The following is a 10423-nucleotide window of genomic DNA, read 5'->3' on the forward strand; positions in this document are numbered from 1 at the left end:
CAATTGTTCAAATCTTCATCGACTTTTCCTCAAAGGCTAGTGAGAAAAACAGAAGATGACAAGTGCTTGCGATTTTATGATCAACTCAAGCAATTGACGATGAACATTCCTTTCATGGACGCTTTCCAAGAGATACCTAGGTTTGCTAAATATTTGAAAGATCTCTTAACAAAGAAGAAGAAGCCATTGAAACACGACACTGTGAGTATCACTCATCGTGTCAATGCTATTATTTCCAAGACCACGGTGCAAAAAAGGGAAGATCCTGGAGCATTCACCATTCCATGCACTATAGGGCAGCAAGATTTTACCAAGGCGTTGTGTGATAACAGGGCTAGCATAAATCTTATGCCCCTTGAAATTTTCAAAAGATTAGGTTTGGGGATGCCAAGGCCCACTACCATGAGATTGGAAATGGCTAGCAGATCGATCAAAAGGCTATTTGGGGTAGTTAATGATGTTCTTGTTCGAATTGGGGAATTCCTTCTCCCGACAGATTTCGTGATTCTTGACTGTGCTGTTGATAAAAATATTCCTATTATTCTAGGGAGACCTTTCCTTGCCACAGGAAGGGCTCTTATGGATTCAGAAAAGAATGAAATCAAGTTCCAGGTTAATGATGAGGAGGTGACTCTTCAAGTTAGCAAGGGTATGAAATTGCCCAGTCTTTATCAAAGTATTTCAGTTATAAATTCTTTTGATGTGGTGGATGAAGCGGTGGAGTTCAAGATGGAAGAAGAATGCTTGGATGAAGCATTATCGGCCATCTTGGTAAATTTTGACGCAGAAGAGATGGAGGGATATATTGAGACAGTAAACTCACTCACCGGTTTGGGTTCTTACTCTTATGAGCCCAAGAAATTATCTCTTGATCTAGAGAAGCGAATAACTCCTTCGGCAAAACCTTCAATTATTGAGCCGCCAAAGTTGAAACTCAAGAAACTTCCATCCCATCTTAGATATGAGTTTCTCAGAGCAAATAGTACTCTCCCAGGTTTTTTGTCATCACTTCTGAATGAGGGCCAGAATTAAAGACTCCTCGCAGTCTTGAGGAAACATTTGAGGGCCTTGGATTGGACTATTGTAGACATATGAGGGATTCCCTCCGGAATTTGTGAGCACTGAATTCAGTTGGAAGAGGAAAGTTCACCAAGTATTGAGCATCAGAGAAGATTGAATCCATCGATGCAAATGGTGGTAAAGAAAGAGATTATTAAGTGGCTAGATGCTGGGGTGGTTTACCCCATTGCCAATATTCCATGGTGAGTCCAGTCCAATGTGTACCAAAGAAAGGGGGCATCACTGTTGTCTCTAATTCAAAAAATGAGTTGATACCTACAAGAACTGTCACCGGTTGGAGAGTTTGCATGGACTACAGGAAGATGAACACGACATCTTGCAAGGACCATTTCCTCATGCCTTTTATTGATCAAATTCTTGATCAGCTAGCCGGAAGGTCTTATTATTATTTCTTGGATGGGTACTCTGGGTACAATCAAATCAACATTGCATTGGAAGACCAAGAAAAGACTACTTTCACTTGTCCCTATGGGACATTCGCTTTTAGTCGAATGCCATTTGGTCTTTGCAATGTCCTAGCTACCTTCCAGCGATGTATGATGTCCATATTCTCTGATATGGTTGAAAACTTTCTTGAAGTCCTCACGGATGATTTCTCTGTTGTGGGAGATTCATTCGATGAATGTTTAGACCATCTTGATCGGTTGCTACAAAGGTGTGAGGAGACAAACCTAGTTCTTAACTGGGAAAAGTGTCATTTTATGGTAAATGAGGGAATTGTCCTTGACCATAAGATTTCCGAGAAAGGGATTGAAGTTGACCAAGCCAAGATCGATGTGATTTCAAAACTCCCTCCACCCATCTCAGTTAAAGGGGTTCAGAGTTTCTTGGGGCACGCTGGATTTTATAAAAGGTTTATCAAAGACTTTTCCAAGATTGCAAATCTAATGTGCAAACTTTTGGAAAAGGAGTCAAAATGCAATTTTGATGAAAAGTGCATCAAGGCATTTGAAGAGTTGAAGTTGAAATTGACTTCAGCCCCTATTGTTGTGTCTCCGGATTGGTCTTTACCTTTCGAATTGATGTGTGATGCCAGTGGTATTGTTATTGGCGTTGTGCTTGGTCATCGGCTCAACAAAATCTTGCACCCAATATATTATGCAAGCAAAACACTAAATGGAGCTTAAATGAATTATACAGTGACAGGGCAAGAGCTACTTGCTATTGTTTATGCTTTCAAAAAGTTCCGGGCCTATTTGTCGGGTGCCAAGGTAGTGGTTCACACTGACCATGCTGCCTTGCGGTATTTGATGGCTAAAAAGGATGCTAAGCCATGGTTGATTAGATGGGTGTTGTTGCTACAAGAATTTAACTTTGAAGTCAAAGACAGAAAAGGGTCAGAGAATCAAGTGGCTGACCATCTTTCCAGACTTGAAGAAGCAGGGAGACTGATTGATGTGCTAGATATTAATGACACTTTTTCGGATGAAAGAGTATTGGCGGTTTCTAGCGATGTGGCACCATGATATGCCGATATTGCCAATTATTTGGTAACCGGCATTGTTCCTGAAGATTTGAAGTCATATCAAAAGAAGAAATTCTTGAGAGATTGCAGACAATATTATTGGGATGAGCCTTATTTATTCCGGACTTGCGCAGACAATATGATCAGAAGATGTGTGGTTGAGTCTGAGGTGATGGAAATCTTGAAGGCTTGTCATGATTCTCCAGTTGGGGGGCATCACAGTGGAAATAGAACTGCAGCCAAGGTGCTCGAGTGTGGCTATTATTGGCCCGCTGTCGATCGTGATGCGAATATGCTGGCACGTTCTTGTGATAAATGCCAGCGCCAAGGCACCATAGGTAGGAAGCACGAAACACCGATGAATTTTGTGCTTGAGGTGGAGCTCTTTGATGTGTGGGGCATTGATTTTATGGCATCATTTGTGAGCTCATATGGCCTGAAATATATTCTTGTTGCTGTGGATTATGTCTCCAAGTGGGTGGAAGCAGTGGCCTTGCCCAACAATGATGGGAGGAGTCATTGCTTTCCTAAAGAATAACATCTTTACCAGATTTGGCACTCCTAGAGCCATTGTTAGTGCTGGTAGTTCGCTGATCTTCTTGAAATATATGGCGTGCATCACAGGGTTTCCACTCCATATCATCCTCAGACGAGTGGTTAGGATGAAGTCTCCAATAGAGAGATAAAGAGCATCTTGGCAAAGACAGTCAATGTGAATCGAACTGACTGGTCCAAAAAGTTGGATGATGCTCTATGGGCATATCGCACAGCTTTCAAAACACCTATTGGGACTTCACCGTATAAGCTGGTATTTGGGAAGGCATGTCATTTTCCTATTGAGCTTGAGTATAAGGCCCTTTAAACATTGAAAAAGTTGAACATGGATTGGCATGAAGCAACAAAACTGAGGTTGTTTCAAATCAACGAGATGGATTAATTTAGGTACAATGCCTATGAAAGTGCAACATTGTACAAAGAAAAAAATGAAATACTATCATGACTTGAAGATCCTCAAAAGGGATTTTTAGCCAAAGGATTTGGTCTTGTTGTACAATTGGCGCCTAAAGTTCTTTCCGGGCAAGCTCAAGTCTCGATGGTCAGGGCCGTTTGAAATTGTCAGTGTTTCCCCCAATGGAAGCGTCATTGAAGTGAAAACCGAGGATGGCACTCGGATTTTTAAAGTAAAGGCGCAAAGGGTGAAGCACTTTCATTGGTGCATTGATGATGGAAAAGTAGTTGATAGGTATCGTTTGAAACACGGTTCCTGAGCTGACAATTGAGGTATCATGTCGAGCTGCGACGTTAAATCAAGCGCTGTGTGGGAGGCAACCCACATTCACTGCTTTATGTTATTTTAAATATCGTACTTCCTTTGTTTTCTTTTGTGTTTTTGATGTTTGCTGATGTGTTAGGATTCTCATGAAAGAGGAGGCACAAAGAATTAAGTGTTGGGGTTTGTACCACAATGACGCTCCACGTTACGCTGCCGTAATACATGTTACAGCTCATAATATGGAGCGTAACAAGCAGGGAGAAATACTGAAATCATTGAAGGCTGAAGATTAGTGTTACGTTCTGTAACATGAACCGTCGAATTGCGTTACGGACCGTAACATATGACCATCACTTGGAAGAACACCTGAGCAGCTACTGCAAATTCCACATATGTTACGCCAGGTAGTGCGTTCCGTAACACGGGTTACAGACTGTCGTTTGAATAATTGCTATGTCATTAATGAAGCATGAAACGGGGTCGTCTGGATCGACCATAACTCGAGTTACGGCTCGTACCTTGTGTTACGATCTGTAATTGGAAGCGTAACGATCGGGAAAGGTTTAAATACCTCACTCGGCGGTTACTTCTCATTTTTAAACGGCACTACTGATGTGCCACAGATTTGTGGCACATTTGACGCTTTTTTACTATGAATTTTGGTTGTTTTCAAGTAAGTCTGGTTCTCGTTAATATGTTTTGTTGTGGTTTAGGAAAACAATGGCCCAAAAGCACAAAGCAAAGAACAACAGAAAAATTGGCCAGAAATGAAGAATCGAGATCCGTCGATCAGCCAACGAACCATCCTTTGAAGCGTCAATAAGCTCGATTTTCCAGTGATGACAAAGTTGAAGACGATAAAGGACGGAGGCATCGACGTAGCGTCGAACTGATCGACGGTTCGTCGTTTGTGTCGTCAAACAGGATCTCTCACCAACAGGAGAAAATGACGGAATACTAGACGGAGCGTCGAATTGGTCGACGACCCGTCAAATTGGTCGACGACACCGTCGAATGTAACACAGTGCTGAAGGTACAAAGGACGGAACACTCGACGGATCATCGAACGATTGACGGTCCATCGATCTTGCTATCGGGGGCACTTTTGTCAGTTTTCTGCTATGCGTTTTTGGAGCTTATTTAAAGAACATTTTAGGTTTTTCTTTCCATTTAGATTTTATTGTACTCAACTAAAAAGTCGCATTGGTGGGTGAGCATTGAATACTCCCCTTTTGGAGCCTAGTGAAGACACAAGATTCTATATTCCATCATCTTTATTGCATTTGTAAGCTTTATGTCTCATTTATTGCTTACTACTTTTGAGACCATAATGTGTGAGTAGTCTCTTTAATCAAAGTTGTGGACCCAAATGATGGGTGCTATGTAATGGGTATCTAACATTGTATATATATATATATATATATATATAATGGGTTGTGATGTATTTTATTATTTCTCATATTCATTGTTCTATAAGTGGTTGCAAACACTTGTTCATGCACAAACCCTAGTTTATTTGGAAAGATGAACTAGGGTGTGAGTTGAAATAATATAACAAGGACTCGGGGCGCTAACCCTCGTTTAATGAACTCGCTTAGGAATAAGATGAGTTCTACTTGACATATTTAATCAACCTTATTTATAACTTTTCTGCATATGGGAAAATCATGAAAAGAAATACTTTCTAACTATTGGAAAATATTAGAAAGTGTGTTAGAGATTAAGTGCATACATAACCGCGACCCATTAGAAATATATCATATTGACCCATAGCATAACGTCTAATCATTGCGGGGACACAACTTTGGTTCTCCAAATCCAAACAAATTTCAAACAGTTTAAAATAGCAAATACAAACCAAATCTCTGTCCACAATCACGTGTGTTAATGCTTTGACTCTCTCTACTCGTCCATCTATCGCTAGGATTGATATGTTCTTCCATGATTAAATTCGTATACCATGAAGGGTACTTAGAGAAGTCTCATTGATTTTTGAACATGGAATGACTAAGGTGGGGGTTGGGTTTGGTATGATTGCTATTTTATTGGACTCGTGGTCACAAGGACACTGTTTCCCACTGAGTCGGAGGGCATCCCGATTGAAAGTCTCACTTGTGAAACTAGTAAATTGGTTTGCCCGCCAACTGTTCGATGAAATGTTTCAAAGAAAAATTTGAGAATACTGGGCAAAGTCTGAGTAAACCGAGGCACGTGAGGGTGTCAACTAGTGTTTTACGCCATAACCCAAGGATCGTAAGGCTGAAAATCTTAGCTACGGGCTTAAACGAAAGTTTTTGGCTAAGTGTTGAATTCTGTGAGATTTTGCGAGACGCTCAGCGATACGGATCGTAACGTGTGTTATGGACCGTCACACTACGCCGTAACACCTATGATTTACATAAAAACTTTCTTGAAATTTGGGTCACGTTACGGTGAGGTGTTACGGACCGTAGCATGTTTGACGGGCCGTAATATCATACCGTAACATCGGGTTTTTTTCACTTAACTTTCTAGAAAATGGGTCGACATTGCGGTAAGATGTTACGGACCGTAACATGTTCGACGGTCCATCGAACGTGTTACGGTCCTTGTGATACAAATGAACAAAGTGAGTTACGGTTGGAGTTACGACCCGTAATAATGTTCGGCGGTCCGTCGAACGTGTTACGGTGCCTGTTCTAATTTGAGTCATGAGCATCAGCAAATAAGTTATGTATATACCATGTTTTAATTTCCTTCATGAAAAAAATGAGCTTATTATGTATCGTAGCTAACTTTACCCGTAAACAGGTATGGGTAATCCAAGGCAAGAAAAGATGGTTGCACCCAAAGTTTCAGACAAGGGCAAGGGTCGCGGTGCCAGCAAAGTAACCTCAAGGTTGCGCGATAAAGATCGGCCTAAAGAAACAAGGGCTACAAAGAAACCCGCTACCCCTAGCCGGCCGGTCTCACCATCCGAAAGATCCTCCTCGTTTACGGAGGAGGGTTCTTCTAGTTCATCGAGCCACAGTCGACCCAGAGAGGCTGTCACACCACCACACCGGCCACAACCGTCCATTCGATAGACTATTGTGGAGGAGCATAAACACGAGCGCGAACAAGAAAAAAGGGCGACTGACCTCCAGATGAAGGCTATGTATGAGCAGGACCTCCGATTTTTTGTCGAGGGTTCTGAAGATTTGTATAACAAAGGGTGTGAGTTAGTGAAGGATAGCGGGCAAGACCCGAAGAGAAGTATTTTCGAGGAACGGAACATCAGTTTCGAAGGCCTCGATAGGTACCCAAGCATCATGGATACTATCTGCTTCGATAAGTTGGAGATTTTGAAAAACCCTGTGGGGTCTTACATCCCGGTTCTTGTTCGGGAATTCTACGATTCTTATGGGGCTGCTGTATTCAAGGCACAGAAAAAGGGGCTGAGAACAACTCAAGTACCGGCTATGAATGAGGTAATAGTTCGCAAGAAGAAGATTGATATCTCTTCGACAGCCATCAATAAAGTACTATTTGGTGATGAGTATATTGCGCCTGCAGCAGCAGAGGTAGGGGAGTTTATCTACAAAGTTTCACAAAAAGAGACATCCCCGGTCAGAAAATGGGTAGCCTCAATGATTGCAAGGTCTGCCGATCCAGAATAGGCAATAGTGCTAAAGTTGACGGCCAACACAAGGATTTGGAAACGCACCCTCACACCTGAGGCAAAGTTTTGGTGGCATGTTATTCAGCTCTGGATCCGCCCTACACATGCAGATAATTACTTGACTCCGGACCGAGCAGTGCTTGTGGTTGTTCTTATGTCAAAGTATAAGGTCAACATCGAGAGAGTAATAAATGCAGATATTCAAGAGCGAGCCCCACATCCAGCCCCTTTATTGATCACAGCTTGCTTTCTAAGAGCGTTTTTGACATCACATAGAGCTGAAATGAAATGTTGGGCCAGAGTACGATGCCGTCTGCCTCGTCTTCCGATTTACCTGAGGGGCTAACGGGATCAGATGTTCTGCCATTGGCTATTATGGATACTGAGGCTACTAATGCAGGTCAGCCCACATATTCTGATGCTCTACCTATTGACTCTGCTCCACGGCCCATGCCAGCTTCAGTTCCACCTACTTCGGGTGGTCCCACCTCTTTTACTGGAGCTAGTCCATCACCGGTTCAGCCCATACCTGGAGTTCCACCAAAGCTTGCGAGGAAAATACTTTTCAACCGAGAAAATTTTGGGCCAGTAGTCTTGCAAGCGGATAGAATAGACAGGCAGATCATGACAAAGCTGAAATTGTAAACCAAAAAGGCTATTGATGTAGCTTTGAAGCCGATCAAAGAGAAGATTGTTGATGACCATCTACTGATCCACTCCCAGATTAATGGTATTGAAAACGGAATGACAGAGCTGAGTAAGACACACCCCGCTGTGGAGTTGGGCACTGTTCGGAATGAGTTGCGAAAACTAAAGTAGGGGTGTTCATTGTTCGGTTTGGGTCGGTTATTGATTAAAACCATAACCAAATCAATTTAGTCGGTTTTTAAATGTCTAAAACCATAACCAAACCAAATAAAATAATAACCACCGGTTTGGTTATTGTCGGTTTGGTTCGGTTTGGTTGGATTTTTCGGTTTATGACTAGCAGTCATGAGACTTATCAGTAAAACGTTAAAAAGTTGAAAAAGACATGTCTTTTTTTTGGTTCAAACGATAACTTTTATTTATCGTTTAAGGTGGAACATACATCATAGAAACATTTTCACTATTAGTGATAGTGTCGTACTCAAGTTACCCAAAGTTACTAAACTATTACATATAGAGCTAAAAACTAAGTAAGTAGTGGCTGCACCGTTTTTGTCATCTTAATACACATACCTAGAAATAAAGTAGAGCATAGGAGCTTTTAGTTGTTGTTACAAACATACATATTAATTAAACATAAAGACTACCTAAAATTAAAATGAAAATATATGAAATAAAGTAACTTTGTGTAATGATCCCAAACTTTGGGGCAGTACTTGCATTTTGCCCTCAATTCTCCCATTTTGTTAAAAAAACTTTGTGTAATGATCCAAAACTTCAGATGTTTTTCTATCATTATCCCAAAGGCTAGGGTCTCGACTACAAGGAGTTGTTCTTTTATGTGTTTTAGGAGGATTACCCACGGAAGAAGTATTAGGGCATTACCATGTGCTTGAGTTGCAGCAAATGCTGATGTTACTGAAGTATCTTCTATAGGAACCTTCAAATCTACAACCTCTGCCCTTTTCATATGAAAAATATTAGAAGTTTAGGACCCATTCAGACAAGAAAAAAGAAAGGTATAAATTCGAAAAAGAAGAAGAAGAAACAACCTAAAATCAAATGGCTGACAAAGAAAGGCTAAAAATTTAAGTTAAAGATATTAGACTCTAACGCGAGCTTCTGTTAGTAGGTTTACACTTAACACTTAAAGAGTTAAAAGACCTAAAGACGTGGGCTTGGACATATTCTTAAAAACATGGGCCTTTAACAATCATGTGAAATAAGTAGACCAAAAATCAAATTAATGATTAAAAGGTATAAAATATTTATAATTATTTATGAAAAAACTAATATTATACATATAAATAATTATAAAATTTATATATATAATTTATCGGTTTGGTTCGGTTATTTATTCGGTTATTTTTTAATATAACCATAACCAAACCAAGTATTATCGGTTTTTAAAATTTAAAACCAAATCAAACCTAACCAAACCAAATGTCGATTTTTTTATTCGGTTTGGTTAAATTTTCGGTTTGGTTTTGGTGAACAGCTGTCACACCCTCATCTTGATAGGGCATGATGGGCACCCGACTCCCTTCAGAGTCGAGCGAACCCATAAACATTCGCTTTACGAAAACCTGTCATTTCAAAAACTTTTAAACACATGAAACTTTTCCAAATAGAGGTCATTATCTTTATACAAATTATAAAAAAAACTTTCAATCAATTACGTAATTTTTACCAACTGAAATCATCTAAAAATACATACTCTTTTAACATCTATAAATGATTCGCACTTCTCGACGCCTTACCCACAGGACACTGTCTGCAAAGTCTCTAACACATACAAAACACCATAACAAAGGTACTCGACTCGGCAATACTCCGAACTGAGATGAAGCTCGCCAATCCCGCTGGAATACCTTCTACTCACCTGGGTGTACCTGCGTGGCATGAAACGCAGCCCCCGAAGAAAGGGGGTCAGTACGGAATATGTACTGAATATGTAAAGCGGGAATAAATGATAACCATCGCATAATTTAGGAAAGAAGAAATCATAACCAGCCCAATACCTGCAGCCTTCGCTGGAAGAAACGTAAATATGTACGCAAATCTCAAGCAGGCTTCAAGTAAATAATTGCAATCTAACTAACATTTTCAAAATAAGTAATGTAATCTAACACACCTCCTTTAAGTGAATAATGCAATGCAACACACGTGTCGCTTCCGGCAAATTAATGATGGCCCCTTCGGGCAGCCGCTTCCGGCTCTATATCAATAATGGCCCCTTCGGGCAGCCGCTTCCGGCTCAACATCAATAGTGGCCCCTTCGGGCATGAATGTAAATATGCAAATGTATGGAAATCTC

This window comes from Lycium barbarum, chromosome 5 (assembly GCF_019175385.1).
Source record: "Lycium barbarum isolate Lr01 chromosome 5, ASM1917538v2, whole genome shotgun sequence".
Taxonomy (NCBI): Eukaryota; Viridiplantae; Streptophyta; class Magnoliopsida; order Solanales; family Solanaceae; genus Lycium; species Lycium barbarum.